A 27,724-nucleotide genomic window follows, 5' to 3' on the forward strand; every position below is an offset into this window, starting at 1 on the left:
TCATCTCGGCGGCCCAAAGAGAATCAGCCAAGAAACAATATCTGGTCTACATCAGAAAGTGGGAAACGTACTGTCATAAGAACAAAATCACCAACAGAAATATCAACATCCCATCTGTTCTGGAATATCTGGCAGGCCTCCACTATGATGAGGGGCTCAGCTACAGTGCCATCAACAGCGCCAGAAGTGCCCTGTCGACTCAGCGGGCAGGCAGCAGCATATTGTCAATTATTAACCCTCCTGCGCAATATACCCTCACCTTCTCTTTTATGAATGGGGATTTAGTTCCCCTTTCTTCGAGGACCGACCGGAGGTTCCGCTGTCACCTCTGCGGGCCGCCCTCGGTGAACGTTTTCAAGGACCTTTCTTCAAGGACCGAAAAAATGTCCGCTATTCGGAGGTTTTCGTTATTTGGATCTTCGGATAAAAGGTTGTGCACCTGTATTTCATATTATGCTCTGTATTATGCTTTGTTATAATTTGGTGTTACATTTCATATATAACACTGAAATATGTATACATGGTTCATATATTGGATTTGTTTACCTATTGGGTTGTTTTGTTTTTCTCTCTCTCGCTTTTGAACAAGGTTCCTGTTACCATCTGCTAGCTGCCAGCCCCCTCAGTCACTTCATCCCGGGCCTGCACCATGCCCACACCGTCACGGCACACCACCTTTTGTCCCTTATTTGGGAGTGAGAAAGTTGGCAATCCTAGCTCCGAGGCCTAGCATGTGGATTGGACATGACCTACAGTGGCACAGAGTGGCGGGGCAGCAGTGGAGGACACCAATGGCCAGCCTTGGCCAGGCCAACCCTGCAACGCCGCCACGACAACGGGTCTTCATGGTCAGGTCAAGAACTGCACCTATACCCACTGGGACTTGAAAATGGCGTCAAATCTGGCGACTGTTTATTGTCTCAATGTACTATTGCTATACATTTGTGCTGATGCTTATCTAAGTTGTATCGACTGCTTATGAACGGTGACAAATAATGTACCATTGATTGATTGATTGATTGAAGTCTTATTGTGGAGTAATGGAGCAGTGATATACTACCACTACTACACTCTGTTTAATTTGAAGTGAATTCACTTACACACACCTGCCTCAACTTGCTTTTGCCATGTGAGTACTCATCTTACAAGAATGCATCTTCAATAATGTTTATGGTTCAGTCCAATTGTTCAACCCAATTGTTGTTGAAAAAACTTAAACTGAAAAATTGCTCTCTTCGTATCCAAGTATAAATGATAAAGGCAACATTTCTAATATCAACCCTAGAGTTAACCATTGCATGCTCTCCCATTTAACAAAAAAACTTTATTTATTGGCACTGATCCCAATTGCTCAAGTTATCAGCAAATCTTCAGTAGCATGTGGAAAATTATAGATTCCCTTTTGTAGGTCAATATACATATTAATAACACCACCTCATCACAGTGCTCTGTTGCTTTATCAAAGATATTAGATCAGTTGAGTCCTTAATAAATCCATTCTGACTCCACCTCATTAATCTCTTCTTTTCCCAATGAGCATTGATTTAATGATCTTCTGTAATTTTCACACCAGCCCAGTTAACGGATTTCAATCACTCCCTAATCTTTTGAGCAAGGCAACAACATTCCAATACATGGAAAGAATGACTTTCAAAGCATGTTTCCACTAGTGGGAGAGTCCACTAGTGGGAGAGTCCACTTCAGCCCATCGAGTCCATGCCAACGAACAATCACCCCGTACTATTCTACATTCCAGGAACAATTTACAGAGTCCAATTAACATATCTCTTCTATCACCAATTGCCAACAACCCCTCGTTCAAGCCGTCTATCTTATACAAGACGTTCACACACTGGGAAAGATTAGGAATTAAAAAACTGGGAGATCTTTATGAGATGGGAACTCTTCTCTCATTTCAAGAATTACAGTCGAAATATCATCTGAAAGGCAGCCAATACTTTTGATATCTTCAAATACGAGACTATCTGAAATCATATATCCAAGACTATCAATATATGTTTCCAGACACACTAGACTAATGTATGAATAGAAACTCAGATTCAAACAAGTTAATATCATACCTTTATAATACCCTTTTAAATATACAAACCCCATTGTCAGAAGTAATTAGAAGAGCTTGAGAAGTTGAACGTGGCCTAACAATTTTAAAAGACAGATGGGAAGGAATGCCTTCTATACATACACAACTGTTCTCTTAACGTTAGGCATTCGCTAATACAATTTAACTTCCCATCAAAGTCTAAACTGAATAAGATCTTGCCAAATGTTTCTCCTATTTGTGATAAATGTCTCCTTCAGGAAGCAACTATAACTCATTCCTTTGCCTCTTGTATAAAGTTACATAATTTCTGGAATTTTTGAAATTTTTTCCTAAAACACAAAATCGGACCCCGACACTGAACTGATCACTCTAGGTACCTCAGAAGCCTGTTCTGAGCTATCACTATTTCAAAGACGTTTCCTTAATTATGGCCTGATAACGGCAAATAAACGAATACTTACAAAAAACAAATACACACATCAGTCCCTACTGTTAAGATGTGGATTACAAACATGTCCGAGACACTACATCTCATTAGACTTGTCTTGGCAGAAAAAACAGACCATTTTTCCAAGACATGGACACCCTTCACTAATTTCTTACAAGGATAGTATGGCGCAACACAACTTTGGATTTAAATCCAACTATGGGTTGGGTGAGGTGGGCGGGGAGGGACGAGAGGCAGGTATACCACCACTTTTCTCTCTTTTTTTCTTTTTGTTCTTTTTTTTTCTTTTTCTCTTTTCTTCTTTCTTTTACCCACTCTTTGGCCACACTACTTTGGTAGTCTTGTTCTTTCTCTTTTCTTTTCCTCTAACTCAAAGCTAAAATGTCAAAATTGAAGCTGTACAATAACTGTATAATTTTATATGCCGTTTGTTCTACTCTTGTGCATCTGCTTCTAATAAATAAAAATATTTAATTTTTTTTTTTTTTTAAACGTACAAATCTGCACATCTTTGGAATGTGGGAAGAACCAACACAGTCACAGGGTGCATGTACAAACTCCGTACAGACAGCATCCATAGTCAGGATAAACCTGCAATGTCTCTGGCGTCGTATGACAGCAATGCTACCACTGCGCCACAGTGCTACCCACAAAGCTAGGTGTTCACACCCATCTTAAAACAAAACACCCTTGCCACTCGAGTTAGAGTTAATACATGTAATAGTTCTCTTTGTGGTCCACTCCGCACCATTGCATTGACTTGGTCACTTGATTAGGAAAAGTCTCTTTTGCCCAAGTAAGAGTGTCAGTTCTCACATCAATTATGCTCACATGTTTCACGATTTGCTTATTTAGCCTGACAGTCTACAAAGATGAGAGTTTTTGGACCTGCAATCTGTCAAATTTGCCCTCAAACCTCATCATTTGAAATGTCAGCTTGCAATTAGGATCTTTTTGTTTGAGGAAATCTTAAACTGGGGCAGTGAATTCATTAAAGTATGAAGTGCCAGAAATGGCCAGATATTAATGCTTCAGGGATATTCTAAACTATTAGCTGTCACGAAGAAAGTAATTTGTTGGATTTCACCAGATAATCTGAAAATTGTTTGTGAAGTAGACCAATTAACATTTGATGTCCAAAATTAAATCATTAATGCGTTTCCATGATATTAAACTCATTTTGTAATTAGTTCAGTGTTTCGAATAAAATACATCTGCGTAAATACCAATAGACTACTTGCTATATCTTAATGTTTAGTTTAGTTTGAGATACAGCACGGAAACAGGCCCTTCGGCCCACCGAGTCCACGCCGACCAGTGATCCTCGCACGTAAACACTATCCGACACACACGAGGGACAATTTACACTTACTCCAAACCAATTAGCCTACATTCTGGTACATCTTTGGAGCGTGGTAGAAAACCAAAGATCTCTGATAAAACCCACACAGGTCACGAGGAGAACGTACAAACTCCGTACAGACAGCACCCGCAGTCGGGATCGAACCTGGCTCTCTGGCGCGGCAAGCGCTGAAAGGCAGAAACTCTACCACTGCACCACGTGCCGCCCCAAGCAAGTTTAAGTGACACAAACAACATGAAAAGTACAAGAACAGGCCCACAACGTCTATGCCGAACTAAATGCTAAATTAAACTAACCTCATCTGCCTATACATGATCCATATAAATTCATTCTCTGCATATCAATGTGCCTATCGATACACCACTATCGTATCTGCCTTCACCATCTCCCCTAGCAGTGCATTCCGGGCACCCAACACTCTCCCGATAAAAAAAACTTCCCCTGAACCTCAAACAAATTCTTCATTGGTCTATTAAAATTGGGACAGTTTTAATTAATTGGTGCACTTATTATAAAATATTAAACTGTGATGTATATTAACTCAGCACTATTTGGGCCTGGCAATTTGGCAGATTTCCAGGCTCTAAGAACATTGATGTATTTCTAAGCCTTCTACTCTAAGGCATAGAGTCAATGGCCCAATGTCACAGTCATAATAATGTTTCTAAACTTTGTGAAGAGAGGCAACTGAATGCATTTTTATCTGTCAGTTGTATCTCTTCAGCACTGTTTTCTTAACTGCTTTGGCAACCTTTACTTTTCTGCACCATGTTCTCTATTTATACCAGAACAACTAGACTAAGTGGGACCCATTGGGTCCCATGTTCACACGGGAGGGCTGGTCCCCCAATGCAATATTCCACCTCCCCACCAATTCCAATATTGGTGGCCAGTTGGAGGGGGGCTTTCTGGAGTGCTAGTATGGGTGTCGTCATACACAAATGTTAATTGGTCTACTTCACAAACAATTTTCAGATTATCTGGTGAAATCCAACAAATTACTTTCTTCGTGACAGCTAATAATTTAGAATATCCCTGAAGCATTAAGCAGCACAGTCACTCAGGCCTGGTGGGCTGGCAGCTCAGTCACTCATGCCTGGTGGGCTCAGAAACTGCCAGAAATTTTGCCCAAAACAGGTGAGAGACTCTGTGAGAGAGAGAAGGAGGAGAGGATGGGGAATCAATTTTTGACATTTTTCATCTTTTTCTGCAGATCACAGCAATGAAGGAGGAAAGTCTATCCTGGCTTGGATCTCACAGGGAGCCAATGAAGGGAGGGAGAAAAATACTGGGGTGAGGTTTAATACTTGCAGGAGGAATACTTATTGATGGGCCGAAGGGATTCCTCCTGTGCTAGTACAGGCCTGATGGTCCGAAGGGGCTCTTAAAAAAAAACTGATTGAAATCTCAGTGAAAGGCACTTTTTATGGACTTTTCCTGGCCTGGCACGGGCCTTTTGAGCCAAAATGCTCCCCCTGGGCTAATACGGGCATTTTGGGCAAAAGGGAATGGTTTCTCAGCTAATAAGGGCCTTGTGGGCCAAAATTAGTGGTTTCAGGCAGGCCAAACAGTTCATTGCATTTTCATTTCATTTCCATTTCCATTGCAGTTTTCATTAAGGGCTAACAAATCATTTATTGCAAGTACATTGAAGACTCACAGTTCAGTTGATTCACAGCCTAGAATGAGAGTCATGGCCTCTCCGTCAAAATCTTGCAGAGTGACTGAGTCATGTTCAGGCATTTGGGTTTTATAGTCCTGCCCCCCCCCCCCCCCCCCCTAGAAGGGGCGTTACCTTTATAACGGTGATTGACAGGCGAGAGGATCTCAAGGTTTTTTTAACACTCATAAGTTTTTTTATTTTTCATCAATGGGGCCTGCTCAGCGGAGGAGGACTGTGAGTAAGATGGCCAAAAATCATAGCGATATATGGTAGTGTTTTTTTCTAAAATCAATATACAGCGCAGATAGGAAGTGGTCAAGAAGAGACTTTTAATTATATAGATGTGAATTAAATGGTGCATTTTAATAGTTGTAAATTGACTTGAAGCTGTAAGCACTGTGAACCATTGTTATTCTGGAAAGGAAAGGAAGCAAAGATACATCCTCCGATTGGGATTGTTGTGGTCTGGCTATCTCGTATTACTATTAGTTTGTTGTCATGGTGTCATACACCACAGAAACAGGCCCTTCGGCCCAACTTTCATATGCCGACAAGGTGCCCCATCTAAATTAGTCCCTCCAGCCTGTATTTGGCCCATATGTCACTAAACCGTTACTGTCCATGCCCCTGTCCAAATGTCTTTTAAATGGTGTTATAGTACCTACCTCAACTACTTCCTCTGGCAGCTCATTCCATGCACCCACCACCCTCATTCTGAAGCAATTGCCCCACAGGTTCCTATTAAATTGTCCTCCTCTCATGTTAAACCAATGTCCTCTGGTTCTTGATTCCCTTTCTCTGGGTAAAAGACTCCATGCGTTAACCAAATCATTTCCCCTCATGATCTTATACAACAACTCTCCAACAACTCTCCCCAACAACTCTCACCAACTTCTACAGATGTGCCGTAGAAAGCATTTTATCAGGATGCTTCACAGCTTGGTTTGGGAACAGCTTCATCCAAGACAACTAGAAATTGCAGAGAATTGGAAGAACAACATTATTATTATCAATGCTACCCATGCAAAGTATTCTGAATGCTTCTTACTTACAATCCCATGTTATTTAGCAGTATGATACACAACCAATAAACTCCTTATTGATGACACAGTTTAAGCATGTTATTAAAATGCAGTTGCTTTTTCAATGTGCAGGGCACAGAGAGACTTGGTGACTTATGGTTTTTGGTGCATTGCATGAAATAGCTCACAGTAACAGCAGTGGCGTACATTTTTTTGTAAATTTGTTGTACACTTCAGTTCCAATCATTGTGACATGTGTTTCCTTCCACAGCTGTTTAAAAATCATACGTCAAGTTCATATGGACCAGAACCTATTCTGACACAGTGCCATAGACCTGGGTTCGATCCTGACCTCAGGTGCTGTCTGTGTGGAGTTTCTCCCTGTGACCATGTGAGACTTCTCTGGGTGCTCCAGTTTCCTCCCACATCCCAAAGACATGCAGGTTTGGAGGTTAATCGGCCAATGTAAATTGCCCAAGTGTGTAGTGGGTAACTAGTGTGAACGGATGATCGATGGTCAGCGTGGACTCAGTGCGCCGAAGGGCCTGTTTCCATTTTGTGTCTCTTTACTAAAATAAACTAGATGTACTATCTAGTTAATCAGTGAACCACAAGGACTAACAGCTGGCAAAGATTAAACCCACAAGCAGATTACGATGCTCTTCTTGGAAATTGAAATAAAATGGATTCTCAGTATTCATTCTGTGTGTAGTGAGTGATTGGTGATGAGATGTAAGATAAACTAGTTCTTGTTTGATTAACTCACTTTTCCTGGTTCAAGCAGGAAAGGTTGTTTAAAATTCACTGTTTAAAATAAACGATCCTTCACAATTCGTTCAAGCAAGAGGAAAATAAACTCTGGCCTGGATTGAGTGAATGTGGAGAAGATGTTTCCACTAATGGAAGAGACTGGAACCAGAGGCCATAGCCTCAGAATAAAAGTACCATCATTGAGTGTAGAAGTTGGAAGGTCATGTTGCATTTGCATAAGATGTTGGTGAGGCCACATTTAGACTACTGTGTTCAGTTCTGGGTACCATGTTATAGGAAAGATGTTGTCAAGCTGGAAAGGGTACAGAGAAGATTTACAAGGATGTTGCCAGAACTAGAGGGTGTGAGCTATAGGGAGAGGTTGAGCAGGCTGAGAGTCACTCTATTCCTTGTAGTGCAGGAGGATGAGGGGTGATCTTATAGATGTGTATAAAATTATGAGAGGAATAGATCGGGTAGATGCACAGAGTATCTTACCCAAAGTAGGTGAATCGAGGACCAGAGGACATAGGTTTAAGGTGAAGTGGAAAAGATTTAATCGGCATCTGAGGGGTAATTTTTTCACACTAATGGGCCTCTCCCACTTAGGCGATTTTTTCGGCGACCATCATAGTCGTAGCAGGTCACAGAAAAACAGGCGACTGGACCCCCCCTTGGATAAAGTCTATGACAATGTCTACAACAACCTACCTCCTAGCCGACGTCAAGCTGCGGCTAGCTACCGACAACCGGCAACCATTAGAATGTCCACCTATGACCACACCCACCACAAGTTACGACAAGGTAAGACAATTCCGTCGGCGGTTGACGTAGGTAGTCGCCAATGGAATTCACCAAAGTCAGCACCGGCAACAACCTACGTCATCCTGGCGACAACCTACGTCATCCCGGCAACAATTTACGACAGCACCTACGTCAGGCTACGATCATTGCGCCAAGCCCACGGGCACCGACTGTCACTGAAAAATGTTGAACATTTCAAAATCCAGCAGCGAACAGAAAAAAGGTACTTCTCTTTGGGCGACTGAGGAGATCATACAGGCGACACCCCGGCGACCATGTGGCAACAGCCCGGCGACCATGTGGCGACACCCCGGCGACCATGTGGTAACACCCCGGCGACAATGTGGAAACACCCCGGAGACCATGTGGCAACACCCCGGAGACCATGTGGCAACACCCCGGCAACCATGTGGCAACAGCCCGGCGACCATGTGGCGACACCCCGGCAACCATGTGGCTACACCCCAGAGACCATGTGGCAACACCCCGGCAACCATGTGGCAACACCCCGGCAACCATGTGGCGACACCCGGAGACCATGTGGCAACACCCCGGAGACCATGTGGCAACAGCCCTGTGACCATGTGGCAACAGCCCGGCAACCATGTGGCGACACCCCGGCAACCATGTGGCAACAGCCCGGTGACCATGTGGCGACAGCCCGGCAACCATGTGGCGACACCCCGGCAACCATGTGGCGACAGCCTAGTCGCCAGTAGTCACCTAAAAAATCACCTAAATGGGACAGGGGCATAAGGGTGGTGGGTGTATGGAACATGCTGCCAGAGGAGATAGTTGAGGCAGGGACTACCCCAACGTTTAAGAAACAGTTAGACAGGTACATGGATTACTCCAGCTTTTTGTGTCAATCTATGCTTAGGATAATTTTGGAGGGATATGGACCAAACGCAGGCAGGTGGGACTAGTGGACCTGGGACATGTTGGCTGGTGTGGACAAGTTGGGCCGAAGGGCCTGTTTCCACGCTGTATCGCTCTATGCCTCTATGATGTAACATTAGAAAGGAGATGAGGAGAAATGTCTTTAGTCAGTGGGTGATGAACCTGTGGAATTCATTGCCACAGACAGTTGTGGAGGCCAAGTCAAGGATAGTTTTAGAAAGATAGAAACATAGAAAAATAGGTGTAGGAGTAGGCCATTCGGCCCTTTGAGCCAGCACTGCCATTCGATAGGATCATGGCTAATGATCTAAAATCAGTACCCTGTTCCTGCTTTTTCCCCATATCCCTTGATTCCTTTAACCCCAAGAGCTGAATCTAACTCTCTCTTGAAAATATCCAGTGAACTGGCCTCCACTGCCTTCTGTGGCAGAGAATTCCACAGATTCACAACTCTCTGAGTGCAGAAGTTTTTCCTCATCTCAGTCCTAAATGGCCTACCCCTTATTCTTAAACTGTGACCCCTGGTTCTGGACTCCCCCAACATCGGGAACATTTTTCCTGCATCTAGCCTGTCCAATCCTTTATGAATTTTATATGTTTCCATATTAACCCCTCTCATCCTTCTAACTTCCAGTGAATACAAGTCCAGACGATGCATTATTTCATCATATGACAGTCCCGCCATCGCGGGAATTAACCTGGTGAACCTACGCTGTACTCCCTCAATAGCAATAATGTCCTTCCTCAAATTAGGAGACCAAAATTGCACACAATATTCCAGGTGCGGTCTCACCAGGGCCCTGTGAAACTGCAGTAGGACCTCCTTGCTCCTAAACTCAAATCCTCTCACAATGTAGGCCAACATGCCATTAGCTTTCTTCATTGCCTGCTGTACCTGCATGCCTACTTTCTGTGACTGATGTACAAGCACACCCAGGTCTCATTGCACCTCCCCTTTTCCTAATCTGACACAATTCAGATAATAATCTGCCTTCCTGCTCTTGCCACCAAAGTGAATAACCTCACATTTATCCACATTATACTGCATTTGCCATGCATCTGCCCACTCACCCAATATATCCAAGTCACCCTGCAGCCTCTTAGCATCCTTCATCTAAATCGTTAATGTTTATTGTAAATAACTATGGTCCCAGCACCAAGCCTGGCAGCAGCCTACTAGTCACTACCTGCCATTCTGAAAATGATTTGTTAATTCCTACTCTTTGCTTCCTGTCTGCCAACCAGTTCTCTAACTATGTCAATACCCTACCCCCAATACCATGTGCTCTAATTTTGTACACTAGTCTCTTGTGTGGGACCCTGTCAAAGGCTTTTTGAAAGTCCAGATACGCCACATCCACTGGTGCTCCCTTATCCATTCTACTTGTTACATCCTTAAAAAAATTCCAGAAGGTTAGTCAAGCATGATTTCCACTTCATAAATCCATGCTGACTTTGACCGATCCTATCACTGCTTTCCAGATGCGCTGTTATAACATCTTTAATAATCGACTCAAGCATCTTCCCCACTAGCGATGTTAGGCTAGTTTTCTCTCTCCCTCCTTTCTTAAAAAGTGAAGTTACATTGGCTACCCTCCAGTCCGCAGGAACTGATCAAGAATCGAGAGAACATTGGAAAACGATCATCGATGCATCCACGATTACTAGGGCCACCTCCTTGAATACTCTGGGATGCAGACCACCAGACCCTGGGCATTTACTTGCTTTCAGTCCCAACAATTTACCAAACACCATTTCCTGACTAATGTGAATTCCCTCCTGTTCCTCCATCCCACTAGATCCTCGGTCCCCTAGTACTTCTGGGAGATTGTTGTGTCTTCCTTCTCGTTTAAGTACTCATTTAATTGTTCTACCATTTCATTGTTTCCCATTATAAATTCATGTGTCTCTGATTGTAAGGGACTTACATATGTCTTCACTAATCTATTCCTTCTTACATATCTGAAGGTGGAGATTAGCAGATTCTTGATTAGTAATGGTGATAGAGGTTATGGGGAGGGCAGGAGAATGGGGTTGAGAGAAAGATAGATCAGCCATAATTGAATGGCAGAGTGAACTGGATGGGGCAAAAGGACTAATTGTACTCCTAGAATTTATGAACTTATGAACATAATACAGAAATATTTGGGGACAGATTGTTACCAGGATAAACCAATAGATGGAAAATCAGAATTAAAGACAAATGGTGTTATAATGAAAAATAGTTCAGAAGTAAATTCAATCTGGAGGAATGTCCATGGCATAACAGACTGGGTTAAAAGTGGAAATATGGAATCGACAGACACAAATTATCACTGGGAATTATAAAGTAAATGCAATTATGGAGAGCTGAACCAAAAAAGGGGAGGATCATGAAATATTCTTAGAATTGCAATCTGGTTGGTAGCACTGAATATGTTAGGATTAGGTGGTTTGAGGTGTAACTCTTATTACATCTCGCCTCTGGATCAGTAAATGACTTCAATGCATTTTAAGCAAACTGGGATTTTAAACAAAGTAATATCTCATAGAGCTGGGGTCAGAAGTACAAACACAGAACACAAAACATAGAACAGTACAGCACAGGAACAGGCCCTTTGGCCCACGATGTCCATGCCGAACATAATGGCAAGCTAAACTAATCTCCTCTGCCTGCACGTAATCCATATCCCTCCATTCTCTGCATATCCACGCATAGGGCAGCACAGTGGTACAGAGGTATAGTTGCTGCCTTATAGCACCAGAGACCAATGTCCGATCCTGACCACGGGTGCTGTCTGTGTGGAGTTTGTACGTTCTCCCTGTGACCACATCGGTTTTTGCCCGGTGCTCTGGTTTCCCCTCACATCAAAGATGTGCAGGTTTGTAGGTTAATTGGTTTTTGTAAATTGTCCCTAGTATGTCGGATAGAACTAGTGTACGGGTGGGTGATTGCTGGTCGCACTTTGTCACCTATATTTGGAGAGCAGACAAATAATCAAGAAAATTGAAAACTACTGGAACCACTCAGCAGCTCAGGAGGAATCAGGCAGAGCTAATATTTCAGGTCATTTGATACAAATACATCGATAGATGCTCCTGAACACATCATCAGTGATGTAACATAGGGTCATTGGGTGTTTCGGGTCTTTCAACATCAGACACCCTCACCCAGGCGACCCAGCCGTGGTTGATCAGACCATGACTTGTGTTCAGGTGGCATTCGCTCCTCCCCATGGACCTCCTCTCCTGATCCAGAGCCATCTTGATGCCTTCTCCGCTGCCTCTGTGGTGTTCTTGATGGCCCTTCTCCTTGCCACTCCGTTGATGCCCAGTGCATTCAAGGCTTTGTAGAGCGATTGCCCAGCAAAACCTCTGCAGCCAACCTCGATGGGCATACACCTTGCCTTCCAGCCCTGCTTGCGGCAGTCTATGACCAGCTCTTCATACTTGGCCATCTTCCTCTCGTGGGCCTCCTCCAGGCGGTCCTCCCACGGCACTGTCAGTTCCAACAAGACGACGTTTTTAGTCGCCTCTGAGACCAGGAGGATATCTGGCCTCAGGGTGGTCGTGGCAATATGCTGTGGAAACTTCAGCTGTTTCACCAGGTCTATGGAAAGCTGCCAGTCCTGCGCAGTCGCTAGGATTCCTGACTGATTCCTGGCTGCTGTGGTTCTTGGCAGCTGCACTCCGGCCTTCACGAAGGTGATCATCTGGGTGGTGGGGCGTTCTCGTCTGCAGCTGCTGATTCCCATGCTGATGGCTTCTGCAATGGGTTTGAGAACCTGGTCGTGACGCCATGTGTACCGGCCCTGCCCAAGAGCCTTTGGGCAACAGCTCAGGATGTGTTCCAACGTCTCCTTGCCTGAGCATTGCGGGCAATCTGGAGATTCCGCTTTGCCCCAGATGAAGAGGTTTGATGGGCTGGGCAGGACATCATACACTGCCTGGACCAGGAACTTGATGCGCTGTGGTTCAGCCTGCCAGAGCTCAGTCCATGTGACTTTTCGGTCCATGGCCTGCTCCCACCTTGTCCAGGCTCCCTGCTGCCTCAATCCAACTGCTCTGGTGACACCTCTCCTCCTCCACCACTGCCCTCACTTCCTCCTGGACCAGCCTGCGCCTCTCCTTCCCCTTGGCCTTGTCAAACTGGGGAGATGGGAAGATTCCCAGGCCTGCTCTTCCCCGAGTCACTGCTCCCACCAGGACTCTGTGGCGTATCCGGGACTCTGCTTGCAGCACGGCTTCGCCGGCTCTCCACTTCCTCCCAGTTTTCACCTCCACCCCTGCTTGAGCCACCTTGGGGTCGCTGGAGTCCTTGTACATCATCACCTCTCTGGCCCGAGTCACCTTGAACTCCTCCTCCAGGGACTTCAGGGGCAGCTGGAGCTTGGTGTTATTTCCGTAAAGGGCGATGCTGCTAAGGCTCCTGGGCAGTCCCAGCCACCTTCTGAGAGAGCTGCTGACTTTCCTCTCCAATCTCTCTACGATGGATATTGGGACTTCGTAGACAAGCAGTGGCCAGAGTATCCTTCGCAGGATACCATGCTGGTAAATCCATGCCTTGAACTTGCCGGGAAGCCCCGACTGGTCCACTGCTCTCAACCAGCTCTCCAGCTCCTGACAGGTTGCCTGGACAGATGCTGTATCCTTCAGGCTGCTGTTAAACACCTTGCCAAGACTCTTCACTGGCCTTTCGGAGACAGTTGGGATTGGTGTCCCTTCGATGCTGAAGCGGAACCTGTCCATGACTTTGCCCTTCTTCAGCGCCAGTGACCTTGATTTTCCTGGCTTAAACCTCATCCTTGCCCATCCAATCAGTTTCTCCAACCCCTGCAGGATCCACCTGCTTCCTGGCACTGACTCAGTGGTGACAGTCAGGTCGTCCATGAAGGCTCTGATTGGTGGTTGGCGTATTCCTGACTTGGTCCGAGGGCCCCGGCACTCTGGCTCAGCAGACTTGATGATCATGTTCATCGCCAAGGCAACAAGGATCACAGAGATGGTACAGCCTGTGATGATCCCAACCTCTAGTCTGTGCCACTCTGATGTTACTGACCCTGATGAGACTCTCATGCTGAACTGGTTGTAATAGTCTAGGATGAGATCTGCCACTTGGCCCGGCACATGATGCTTGGCCATGACTGTCTGGATCAGCTTGTGCGGGTTGGAGCCGTAGGCGTTGGCCAGGTCAAGCCAGAGCACTGTCAGGTCACCCTTGTTCTCCCTGGCTTCTCTGATGAGCTGGGTCACCACTCCCGTGTGTTCTAGACACCCCGGCACTCCAGATGGGCCTCCCTTTTGCACTGAGTTGTCGATGTAACCATTGCTGGAGAGGAAGTTGGTCAGCCGCCTCGCCACTATGCTGAAGAAAATTTTGCCTTCAACACTTAGCAAGGAGATGATTCTGAACTGATCGATCGTCTTGGAATCTTCCTCCTTTGGGATCCAGACTCCTTCAGCGAATCGCCACTGCTGCACCACTTTTCCTCTCCTCCTTCATCCGAAGACCCTAACTGGAAACATTAACTCTGTTTCTCTTTACCCAGATTTATAGTCACATAGCTAAGCAGCATGGAAGCAGGCCCTTCGGTCCGTCTTGTCCATGCTGACCAAGTTAGCACTCTGGGTTAGTCTTATTTGTCCAAATTTGTCCATTAGCCCTCTAAACCCTTCATATCCAGATATCTGTCCAAAAGTCTTTTAAAAAATTGTAATTTGCTTTGTTTCCTGTATTTTTCTGTTTCCAGAATTTCCTGTTTTCAGTTTTCCATCATTTGCAGTTCTTTTGATTTTCATCAACTAATCAAAAAAATGTTTGGCTAAGTATGGGAAGGAATGGAACGCAGAATTGCTGCAATCACGGCTTCTAAGCTCACAATGATTGTGATTGAAGTATGATTCTAGAGATAGCATAAAAATTTTCAGCCCTGTTAGCTCACCTCATGAACATCTACAAATCTCAGAATTAAACTTATATTTTAATGCAACGTAAAGTACCTGTTGAGAAACTGTTCCACGTTTTCACTATCCCTTCAAGAGTCGCACAGCTTGGAAACAGGCCCTTCATCTCAACTTGCCTACGTTGACCAACACTAGTCCCACCTGCCCGTGCTGGGCCCATAACCCTCTAAACCTTTCCTATCCATGTACCTGTCCAAATGTTTCTTAAATGTTTTGATAGCACCTGCCTCAACTACCTCTTCCGGCAGCTCGTTCCATACACCTTCGTGTAAAAAGGTTACCCCTCAGGTTCCTATTAAGTCTTTCCCCCCTCATCTTAAACCTGTGTCCTCTGGTTCTCAATTCCCCTACTCTGGGCAAAAGACTGTGCATGATTACCCGATCTATTCCTCTCATGATTTTATGCACCTCTATAAGATCACCCCTCATCTTCCTGCACTCCAAGGAATAAAGTCCTAGCCTGCTCAGCATGTCCCTATATGTTGGGACATCCTCATGAATCTTCTCTGCACCCTTATTGACAAGGCTGTGAAAAGAAATCCTGATTTCCCCGCTAACTGGCATAATTCTATTTTATGACTGCGTTATGTTCATCTATATTTGCCGACAGATCAAAAACCTTTACCTTATCTGCCAGATTTAATCCTTTTATTGAATGCCTTTAGAATTCTAAAATTGGAGGGTTAATGCTTAAAGTGAGTGGGGAGAGATTTAAGAAAGATCTCAGGAGGAAATATGCAATCAGAGGGTCGTCCATATGTGGAATGAGCTGCCAGAGGAAGCTTTAGAACCGGATACTATTAGAAGTTTTAAGAGGCATTATGTATGGATAGGAAGGGTTTAAAGGCCAAACATAGTTAAATGGGTCTAGCTCAATAAGCCAATTTAGTTGTAATGGACAAGTTGGGAAGAAGGGCCCATTTCCATGCTTTACAGCTCTACGGCGCAATGTTTTAAAGGCTCATTTAGATCTCTTTGGAATTTACACCTTTACTTTATGATGATGTCAGCACAATTAGGCTGACCTAGGACTCATGGACCTGAGCTAAAGGGAGGTTGGGCAGACTGGGACTTTATTCCCAAGGGCACAGGAGGATGAGAAGTAATCTTACGCTAACCAAGATGCTCCATCCAGGCTAGTCTTATTTGCACACATTTTTCCATATCCCTCTCAACCTTTCCTATTCACATACCATGTAGTTTACATATTGTTATAATAATAATAATAATAATAATAATAATAATAATAATAATAATAATAATAATAATAATAATAATAATAATAATAATAATAATAATAATAATAATAATAAATTTTATTTATGGGCGCCTTTCAAGAGTCTCAAGGACACCTTACAAAAATTTAGCAGGTAGAGGAAAAACATGTAAGGGGAATGAAATAAATAGTAGAGACATGACTAGTACACAAAGTAAAGACAGAATTCACTACAAAACACAATATGAGGCAATTAATGCACAGATGAAAAGGGAGGGGGACATGGGGCTAAGGATAGGCAGAGGTGAAGAGATGGGTCTTGAGGCGGGACTGGAAGATGGTGAGGGACACGGAATTGCGGATCAGTTGGGGGAGGGAGTTCCAGAGCCTGGGAGCTGCCCTGGAGAAGGCTCTGTCCCCAAAACTGCGGAGGTTGGACTTGTGGATGGAGAGGAGACCGGCTGATGTGGAACTGAGGGACCGTGAGGGTTGGTAGGGGGAGAGGAGGTCAGTGAGATATGGGGGGGCCAGATGGTGGAGGGCTTTGTAGGTGAGGATCAGGATTTTGTAGTTGATCCGGTGGGAGATGGGAAGCCAGTGAAGTTGTTTGAGGACTGGAGTGATGTGATGCCAGGATTTGATGTGGGTGATGAGTCGGGCGGCTGCGTTCTGGACCAGTTGGAGTCGGTTGATGTAGGTGGAGCTGATGCCAAGGTGAAGTGAGTTGCAGTAGTCCAGTCGGGAGGAGATGAAGGCATGGATGAGTCTTTCAGCAGCGGGAGGTGTGAGAGAGGGTCTGAGTTTGGCGATGTTGAGGAGATGAAAGAAGGAGGTTTTAATGACATGGCGGATGTGAGGCTCAAGGGAGAGGGTGGAATCAAAGATCACGCCAAGGTTGCGAGCCCGGGGAGATGGGGAGACAGTGGTGCCTTCGATGGTGAGAGTGGGGTTATTGATTTTGCTGAGTGTGGCTTTGGAGCCTATGAGGAGAAATTCTGTCTTATTGCTGTTGAGTTTGAGGAAATTATGTTGCATCCAGGTTTTTATAGCTGACAAACAGGATATGGGAGAGGGGGGGGGGTTGTGGGGGGATTTGGTGCCGAGGTAGATCTGGGTGTCATCAGCGTAACAGTGGAAGTCCAGATTGAAGTGACGGAGTATCTGACCAAGGGGGAGGATGTAGATGATGAAGAGGAGGGGGCCGAGTACGGAGCCTTGGGGAACGCCTTGAGTGACTGTGGCTGTAGCAGAGGTGTGGTTGTGGAGAGAGATGAAGTGGGATCTGTTGGAAAGGTAGGAACGGAGCCAGCTGAGTGCAGAGCCTTCAATGCCGAGGTCTTTGAGTCTGGTGAGCAGGATGTTATGGTTCACTGTATCGAAGGCTGCGCTCAGGTCGAGGAGGATGAGGATGGTGAGGGAACCGGTGTCAGCAGAGGTGAGGAGGTCGTTGAGGACTTTGAGGAGAGCAGTTTCTGTGCTATGGAGGGGGCGAAAGCCAGATTGGAGGGGTTCAAGTAGGTTATACGCAAGGAGGTGGGAATGAAGTTGCGACGCAACGATACGCTCCAGGGTTTTTGAAAGAAAGGGGAGGTTTGAGATTGGGCGGTAGTTAATGAGAGAGGAGGGATCAAGACCAGGTTTCTTTAAGATTGGTGTAACAGCAGCAGTTTTGAAAGCGGAGGGGGCAATTCCTTGGGACAATGAGGAGTTGAAGAGATTAGTGAGGTAGGGGCAGAGAACGGGGAGGCAGGACTTCAGCAGGGGAGTGGGGAGAGGGTCGAGGGAGCAGGTAGTGGGTTTGGAAGAGCTGATGAGTTTGAAGATTTCAATAGGGGTGACCAGGTCAAACTGGGAGAGGAAGCAGTGTGGAGGATGGGTAAGGAGGTCAGTGGAGATGTTGAAAGGAGGGGCCTTGGTAGGTGGTGGAGTAGATGCTGGGGAGTCGGGTACAGGGGATAAAGATTGATAGATGGTGCTGATTTTATCAGCAAAAAAGTGGAGGAATGAGTTGCAGAGATCCGGAGTAGAGGTAGGGAGAGTGTTGGCTTGAGGCTTGAGGAGGTTGCCCACTGTGGAGAAGAGGGTTCTGTGGTTTAGGCAGGGATCGGTGAATATGGAGGAGAGGTAGGCAGATTTTGCAGCAATGAGGGCATCTTTGTAGTCAGTGAGGTGGAGTTTGTAAGCTTCAAGGTGGACTGTGAGAGATGATTTATTTGTGAGTCGTTCAAGTCGGCGACCAGTCTGTTATAGTTGGTACAATACCAGGTTTCTATTCTAACAAGATTTTCTTTGTTGCTTACTTCCAACCTCTTCCTACATATTGCTAAGGACAGTTTATCTCATATAAGCCATTTTTTATTATTTTATAATATCCATAAAGAAAGACAAGTATTCACAATAAAATAAAAGGCTGTTCTATATTTAGATCACGAACATAAAATCAAACCTTTATAACTATCTTCAAATGGCTAACATAAATTACTAATTAGTATCTCAAAATCAATATAGAAATTTCTAGTTTGTAAAGCATGAAGAAATAATCAATCAATAAAATTTGACTTTATTTCCAAAGTTGCATTGTTTTAGCTTCAAATATAACTGTTATATTTCCATATCAGTCATGGAAATAGTGAGCTCTTAACCATAAAGATAATAATGGCTCATACATGTACAAGATAGCAAATCAAATGTGCCTTATACCTACTTGCATCTTATTCAGTCCACAGACTAGCCCTACACGAAACTTCAGCTAACTAAAGAGTAAAGATGAACAAAGCACAAAGTGCTGGAGAAACACAGCAGGTCAGCCAGCATCTGTGGAGGGAAAGGACGGGGGACGTTTTGGGATGGGACTTGCCTTCAGATTGATGGAGTTGGGGTGGAGAGACCTGGAAAAAAAAGATTCCAGCATCTGCAATTATAGAGTCATAGTTATCGAATCATAGGTTATAGCCATACAGCATGGAATAGTCTCTTCACCCCAACTTGCCCATGTTGACCGAGATGCCCGACTTAAGCTATTTCCATATGCTTGCATTTGACCCATATAACTATAAACCTTTCCTATCCATGTCCCTGTCCAAGTGTCTTTATAAAACCTGTTATAATACCTGCCTCACCAACCTCCTCTGGCAGCTCATTCCATATACCCACTCCTGTTTGAGTGGAAAAGTTGCCCCTCAGGTTCCTATTAAGTCTTGCCTCTCATCACTCACTCTATGTCCTCTGGTTCAAGAATATCTTACCCTGGATAAAGGACTCCCTGCATTCACTCAACATATTCCCTTTGTCTCTAAAGACTAACTATTTTTGTTGTTAGCAAGGAAGGACAAGTTTTTTTCCATTGTCACTGACAACTGGAGGATCTTGAGGAGCTGACTACTTTTGAGGGATCATTTAATGATTGAACAGTATCACGGAAGGAATAACATTGCAAGCATGAAGGTTGTAAAGCATAAGAGCTAGAGACAAATCTGCCAATTATTTTGTACTGAGGACTATATTAGGCATACGAAACTAGCTAAGAACTGACCCAGTCATTGCACACTTCCCAGTTTATTAGGAATGTTGGATAAATACTGACTATGAATGACAAGAGAGATCATCCTTCTTGTTTGTTGAAATGATGGAAAGATTTCAGCACAAATATCTTCAGCCAGAAAACCATAAGTGTCTCAGAAAAACAATACCCAAGAGAACTAATCAGGGAGCATATTGTTATTTATAAATATTGTCAAACAGCAATAATATTAGATGGATTATATCCTCCCTTTGATTATTTTTTATGGTTGAGACTCATTATAGTTATTCTGAATTGTTTATTAACTGGCCTAGATAAGTGAATGTGGAGTGGATGTAGATACTGTGCTTCCAGTAGTGGGAGAGTATAGGACCAGAGGGCACAGCCTCAGAATAAAAGGACGTACCTTGAGAATAGAGATGAGGAGGACTTTATTTAGCCAGAGATTGGTGAATATGTGGAATTCATTGCCATAGACGGCTGTAATTGTGTATTTTCAATGCAAAGATGGATAGGTTATTGATTAGTAAGGGCGTCAAAGGTTACGGGAAGAAGGTAGGAGAATAAGCGTGAAAAACAGATCAGCCATCTTTGAGTGGCGGAGCAGACTCGATGGGCCGCATGGTCTAGTCCTGCTTCTATATCTTATGGTTATTTTGAGTCAGAAATCAATTTTACTGCACAAATACAAATCTTACTGCATAAATGTGAAGAATTTGTATTGCATTTTCATGAAGGCCAACATTAAGGCAACATAGTGGCGCAGAGGTAGAGTTGCTGCATTACAACGCCAGACTCCCTGGTACCATGCTGACTACGGGTGCTGTCTAGATGGAGTTTGTACATTTGCCCTGTGACCACGTGGGTTTTCTCCGAGTGCTCCCGTTACCACCCACATTCCAAAGATGTACAGGTTTGTTGGTTATTCAGCTTCTACAAATTGTTCCTTGTGTGTAGAATAGAATATGTGTACGGGTGAATGTCGGGCGGTGCGGACCCATTGGGTCGAAGTGACTGTCTCCACACTGTATCTCTGAAACTGCATTTAAAGAAAGCAGAGCTTATCCAGGAATATAGTATTTTTACAGCTTGAATTAATATAAGTAGGAAGAATCGAATAGCATTCAGCTTTCCACCTGGTGGTGCGACAATGGCAGCCTCGCCAACAGTCTGTCAGTCTTTTTGTCTTTTTTTTGTTACTTTTAGTGTGTTTTCAAAATATGTGCTAATGTTCTCTGGTTTGTTTCATGTGGGGGGTGGGCGGGGAGATCGGGGGAAACTTTTTTCCAATCTCTTACCTTGCAGGAGATGCAATTGTTTTCCGGATCGTGTCTCCGGTGGCTCTGCGGCCTAACATTCATGGATCTGGCAGCGTTGCTCAGGACTGACTGAGCCCCACCGCGGGGATGTGGACTTACCATCGGAGCCTATACCTTGCCTGGGATCGACACTCCATCCACTGCCTGCAGATTTCCCCATCGAGGGGCTCGCAGTCTCGGGTAGAGACTGATGTCGGGAGCTCCAAATGAAGCAGAAAGTTTCGACCAGCCCCGACCCAGGGTCAGATCGCCCGGCGTGGGGGAGCTGAGATTCCCCCCCAATGCAGGAGCTTGATTGCCCCGACACCGAGGGCCCGACCGCCGGTTACGGGAGTCAAGATTGCCTCATCAACGGAAGGCTGGAGGTTCCCGCCCGCGGGAGGACAAAGAAGGAAAGAGATCGCACTTTCATGGCACCCTTCACTAGGAAAAGGACTGGGATAATGAAGAGGGGGAGAATGAGGATGAAGATGAAAATTGGAACTGGGGAAGAAGGGATTTCAGGACCGCTATTAGCAGAAGCAATGAGAGTTGCAAATACAATTTCTCAATGCAAGTTAAGGCTGCCAAAATCTGCACAGGCAGTTAGAGAACATTGGGAACATAGATGGAGTCATACAGCTCGGAAACATGTCTCTTAGCCCAACTTGTCGACAATGACCAAGATGCCCCATCTATGCTATTCCCACCTTTCCGCATTTGGCCCACATCCTCCTATCAATGTATCTGTATGAATGTCTTTTAAATGCTGTTATAGTACCTGCATCAACTACCTTCTCTGGCAGCATGTTCCATATACCCACCACACTCTGTGTGGAAAATGTTGTCCCCCAGGTTCCTATTATATCTTTCCCTATCTCCTTAAACCTATGTTCTCTGGTTCTTGATTCCACTATCCTGGGTAGAAGTCTCTGTGCATGCAACCTATCTATTCCCCTCCCGATTTTATCCACCTCTAAAATAGCATGCCTTAACCTCCTGCACTCCAAGGAATAAAGTCCTAACCTGCCCAATCTCTCCCTATAGCTCAGGCAGTCGAATCCTGGAAAATCATTTCTGCACTATTTCGGGCTTATTGACATCCTTCCTATAGCAGGGTGACCAAAACTGAACACAATACTTCAAATGTGGCCTCACCAACGTTGTACACTGTAATATAGCATCCCGATTTCTACACTCAATACCCTGGCCAATACACAAATTGGTCCAAGCACAATCATGCATCCATCACTACAATTATCATTACGGTTTAGTTTAGTTTAGAGATACACTGTGGAAACAGGCCCTTCAACCACCAAGTCTGCACCGACCAGCAATCCCCGCAGACTAACATTACCCCACACACACTAGGGACAATTTACAATATTGCCAATGCCAATTAGCCTATAAACTTGTACGTCTTTGGAATCTGTGAGGAAGCCGGAGCAGCCGGAGAAAACCCACGCATGTCACGGGGAGAACGAACAAACTCCGTACAAACAGCACCCGTAGTCAGGATCGAACTTGGGTCTCTCGCGCTGTAAAAGCAACTTATCGCTGTGCCACTGTGCTGCCCTCATTGTGGTTATTATGCTTATGGTCCTGATGAGAGGTTTGGGCAAAGGTATTGCAATGTTCCTCCTTGGTCCAACATGCTGATCACTCTAATTACCTTCATGAAGAATTGTGCATGAAGCCTCAGGGAACCTCAGCAAATTATATTTCACCTTTAGCAGCCTGAGGTAAGTCTGTTGTAACGGAAACATCTGCCACGCAGACAGATAAATAAAAAACACGAGAATGCACTCAATACATTACTGCAGTTACCATGACCTTAAACACTACACTCCCTCTGTGTGTTTGGCTCCACTTACATCAGACTAACTGAGCACCATCTGCCAATTGTACAATTAATTTCCAAATAGAATAAATATCCTTCCATTAACCAGCTTTCAGGATAAGGATTAAATAATCCACTTGCTATTAATTTGCAATAGAGATACTTAAACAAAACCAATGTTGGAAAGCAGACTTCATCCATCTGCACCTCACACTGCCTCGGCGAGGCCACCAGCATAATAGAAACATAGAAACATAGAAAATAGGTGCAGGAGGAGGCCATTCTGCCCTTCGAGCCAGCACCGCCATTCATTATGATCATGGCTAATCGTCCCCTATCAATAACCCGTGCCTGCCTTCTCCCCATATCCCTTGACTCCACTAGCCCCGAGAGCTCTATCTAACTCTCTCTTAAATCCATCCAGTGATTTGGCCTCCACTGCCCTCTGTGGCAGGGAATTCCATAAATTCACAACTCTCTGGGTGAAAAAGTTTTTTCTCACCTCAGTCTTAAATGACCTCCCCTTTATTCTAAGACTGTGGCCCCTGGTTCTGGACTCGCCCAACATTGGGAACATTTTTCCTGCATCTAGCTTGTCCAGTCCTTTTATAATTTTATATGTTTCTATAAGGTCGACCCCCTCATCCTTCTAAACTCCAGTGAATACAAGCCTAGTCTTTTCAATCTTTCCTCATATGACAGTCCCGCCATCCCAGAGATCAATCTCGTGAACCTATGCTGCACTGCCTTAATCACAAGGATGTCCTTACTCAAATTAGGAGACCAAAACTGTACACAATACTCCAGATGTGGTCTCACCAGAGCCCTATACAACTGCAAAAGAACCTCTTTACTCCTATACCGAAATCCTCTTGTTATGAAGGCCCACATCCCATTAGCTTTCTTCACTGCCTGCTGTACCTGCACACCAACTTTCAGTGACCGGTGTACAAGGACGCCCAGGTCTCGCTGTACCTCCCCCTTACCTAACCTAACCCCATTGAGATAATAATCTGTCCCCTTGTTTTTGCCGCCAAAGTGGATAACCTTACATTTATCTATATTAGACTGCATCTGCCACACATCTGCCCACTCACTCAACCTGTCCAGGTCACCCTGCAACCTCCTAACATCCTCTTCACAGTTCACATTGCCACCCAGTTTTGTGTCATCCACAAACTTGCTGGTGTTGCTCCTAATTCCTTCTTCCAAATCATTAATATATATTGTAAACAGTTGCGGCCCCAACACCGAGCCTTGCGGCACTCCACTCGCCACTGCCTGCCATTCTGAAAAGGACCCGTTCACTCCTACTCTTTGCTTCCTGTCTGCCAACCAATTTTCTATCCATGTCAACACCCTACCCCCAATACCATGTGCTCTAATTTTAGTCACCAGTCTCCCGTGCGGGACCTTATCAAAGGCTTTCTGAAAGTCTAGATACACTACATCCACTGGCACCCCTTCATCCATTTTACTTGTCACATCCTCAAAAAATTCCAGAAGATTAGTCAAGCATGATTTCCCTTTCATAAATCCATGTTGACTTGGACTAATCCTTTTACTGCTATCCAAATGCCCCATTATTACCTCTTTAATAATTGACTCCAGCATCTTTCCCAGGCTAACTGGTCTGTAGTTCCCCGTTTTCTCTCTCGCACCTTTCTTGAAAAGTGGGATAACATTAGCTATCCTCCAATCCACAGGAACTGATCCTGAATCTATTGAACATTGGAAAATGATCACCAATGCGTCCACTATTTCTAGAGCCACCTCCCTGAAGACCCTGGGATGCAGACCATCAGACCCAGGGGATTTATCATCCTTCAGCCCCATTAGCCTACTCAATACTATTTCTCGCCTAATGAAAATTTATTTCAGTTCCTCTACCCCCTTAGATCTTCTGTCCTCCAGTACATCTGGGAGATTGTTTGTGTCTTCCTTAGTGAAGACAGATCCGAAGTACCTATTCAACTCTTCTGCCATTTCCTTGTTGCCCATAATAATTTCACCCGTGTCTGCCTTCAATGGACCCACATTTGACTTTGCTACTCTTTTTCCCTTAACATATCTAAAGAAGCTTTTACTGTCCTTCTTTATATTCCTGGCCAGCTTCCCCTCGTACTTCATCTTTTCAGCCCGTATTGCCCGTTTTGTTTCCTTCTGTTGTCCTATGAAAGTTTCCCAATCCTCTGGCTTCCGGCTACTCTTTGCTGTGTTATACATCTTTTCTTTTAGTTTTATTCTATCCCTAACTTCTCTTGTCAGCCACGGTTGCCTCCTACTCCCCTTTCTTCCTTTTTGGAATGAAATGATTCTGCGTCTTCCGGATTATGCCCAGAAATTCCTGCCATTGCTGTTCCACCGTCATTACTGCTAGGATCCCTTTCCAGTCTACTTTGGCCAGCTCCCCTCTCATGCCTTCATAGTCCCCTTTGTTCAACTGCATCACTGCCACTTCCGATATAACGTTCTCCTTCTCAAATTGCAGATTAAAACTAATCATATTATGATCACTACCTCCAAGCGGTTCCTTTACCTCGAGTTCTCTTATCATATCTGGTTCATTGGACAACACTAAATCCAGAATTGCCTTTTCTCTGGTCGGCTCTATTACAAGCTGCATAATCAAGGACGTCTCACTCTGGACACTTCTTCTTCTCCCCTCTCCCATCAGGCAAGAGCTACAGAAGTGTGAAAACGCGCACCTCCAAATTCTGGTACAGCTTCTCCCCAGCTGTTATCAGGCAACTATCACAAACTAGAGGTAGACAAAAATGCTGGAGAAAATATACCCTATCCACTATAAACCCACTGACTCCCATGGCTATCTGGACTACACTTCTTCCCACCCTGCTTCCTGTAAGGACTCCATCCCCTATTCCCAATTCCTCCGTCTATGCTGCATCTGCACCCAGGTTGAGGTGTTCCACACCTGGGCATCAGAGATGTCCTCATTCTTCAGGGAACGGGGGGGTTCCCCTCTTCTACTATAGATGAGGCTCTCACCAGAGTCTCTTCTATACCCCGTAACTCTGCTCTCACTCCCCATCCCCCCCACCCGTAACAAGGGCAGAGTCCCCCTTGTCCTCACCTTCCACCCTACCAACTGACACGTACAACAAATAATCCAACGACAATTTCGCCACCTCCAACGGGATCCCACCACTGACCACATCTTCCCATCTCCTCCCCTGTCTGCTTTCCGCAGAGACCACTCCCTCCGTAACTCCCAGGTCAATTCGTCCCTTCCCACCCAAACCACCCCCTCTCCGTGGCACTTTCCCTTGCAACCGCACGAAATGCTACACTTGTCGCTTTACCTCCCCCCTTGACTCCATTCAAGGACCCAAGAGTCTCACTAGGTGCGGCAGAGGTTCACATGCACCCCCTCCAACCTCATCTATTGCATGCGCTGCTCTAGGTGTGAGCTGCTCTACACCGGTGAGACCAAGCGTAGGCTTGGCGATCGCTTCGCCCAACACTTCCGCTCGGATCGCAATAACCAACCTGATCTCCCGGTGACTCAGCACTTCAACTCCCCCTCCCATTCCAAATCCGACCTTTCAGTCTTGGGCCTCCTCCACAGCCAGAGTGAGGACCACCGTAAATTGGAGGAGCAGCACCTCATATTTCGCTTGGGCAGTTTACACCCCAGCAGTATGAACATTGACTTCTCTTATTTCAGGTAGTCCCTGCTTTCTTCTCCCCTTCTCAGCTCTTCCTCAGCCCATTGTCTCCGCCTCTTCCTTTCTTCTTCCCGCCCCCTCCCCCCCCTCCCTCCCCACCCTCACATCAGTCTGAAGAAGGGTCTCGACCCGAAACGTTGCCTATTTCCTTCGCTCCATAGATGCTGCTGCACCCGCTGAATTTCTCCAGCATTTTTGTCTACCTTCGATTTTCTAGCATCTGCAGTTCCTTCTTAAACATCACAAACTGGAGAGTTAGTCCTGACCTACCATCTATCTCATTGGAGACCTTTGAATTATCTTTAATCGTACTTTACTGGACTTTATCTTGCACTAAACGTTATTCCCTTGCATCTGTACACTGTGGACGGCTTGATTGTAATTAAGTATAGTATTTCCGCTGACTGGATAGCACGCAACAAAAAGCTTTTCACTGTACCTTGGAACATATGCAGGACCTGTTTCCAGACTCTATTTCTAAACTAAACTAAAAATACTAAGTCTCAACCTTTTGAAAATGAAACAGAGCTAATATTTAAAATCAGTGTCCTATCATCAGAACTGAAGTTTTATTTTCAGTCAGAGCCTTTTTCACAAGGTGGAAATGTCAAATTACTATAAAAATCAACGTGGAACAAAGCATGAGAAAGAAAGAAATTTAAACTGAAACAAGTTGATACAGTCACAACTGTATAGAACAATAGGGGTTTTCAGAAATTGTTGAACTTAATATTAAGATCTGAAAGTTTCAACATGCCTAATTGGTACATGATCTGCATGTACTTTGCGGCATGGCGTTAAGGTGAGAGAGGCAAAGTTTAAAGATGTAGAAACAAGGAACCTTAGATCATAAGTAATAGGAGTAGAATTAGGCCATTCGGCTCATCAAGTCATTCAATCATGGCTGATCTATCTCTCCTTCCTAACCCCATTCTCCTCCCCATAACCTCTGAACTGTAGATGCTGGTATACAAAAAAGGACAGAAACTGGTGGAGTAACTCAGTGGGTCATGCAGCATCTCTGGAGAACATGGTTAGCTGATGTTTTAATTAACAAGCATTGATTGAATTCTACTTCTTGTAGTGGACCAATAATGGCTTTGCCATCGTTAGTGCTGTCTCATATGTGTGTTTTACTCAATCCACCTTGATTTTTACAATGAGAAAAGATTTATTTAAGGTGGTGTAGTCAGAAGCAACAAGAAC

This window comes from Amblyraja radiata, chromosome 26, assembly GCF_010909765.2.
Source record: "Amblyraja radiata isolate CabotCenter1 chromosome 26, sAmbRad1.1.pri, whole genome shotgun sequence".
NCBI classification, from domain to species: domain Eukaryota; kingdom Metazoa; phylum Chordata; class Chondrichthyes; order Rajiformes; family Rajidae; genus Amblyraja; species Amblyraja radiata.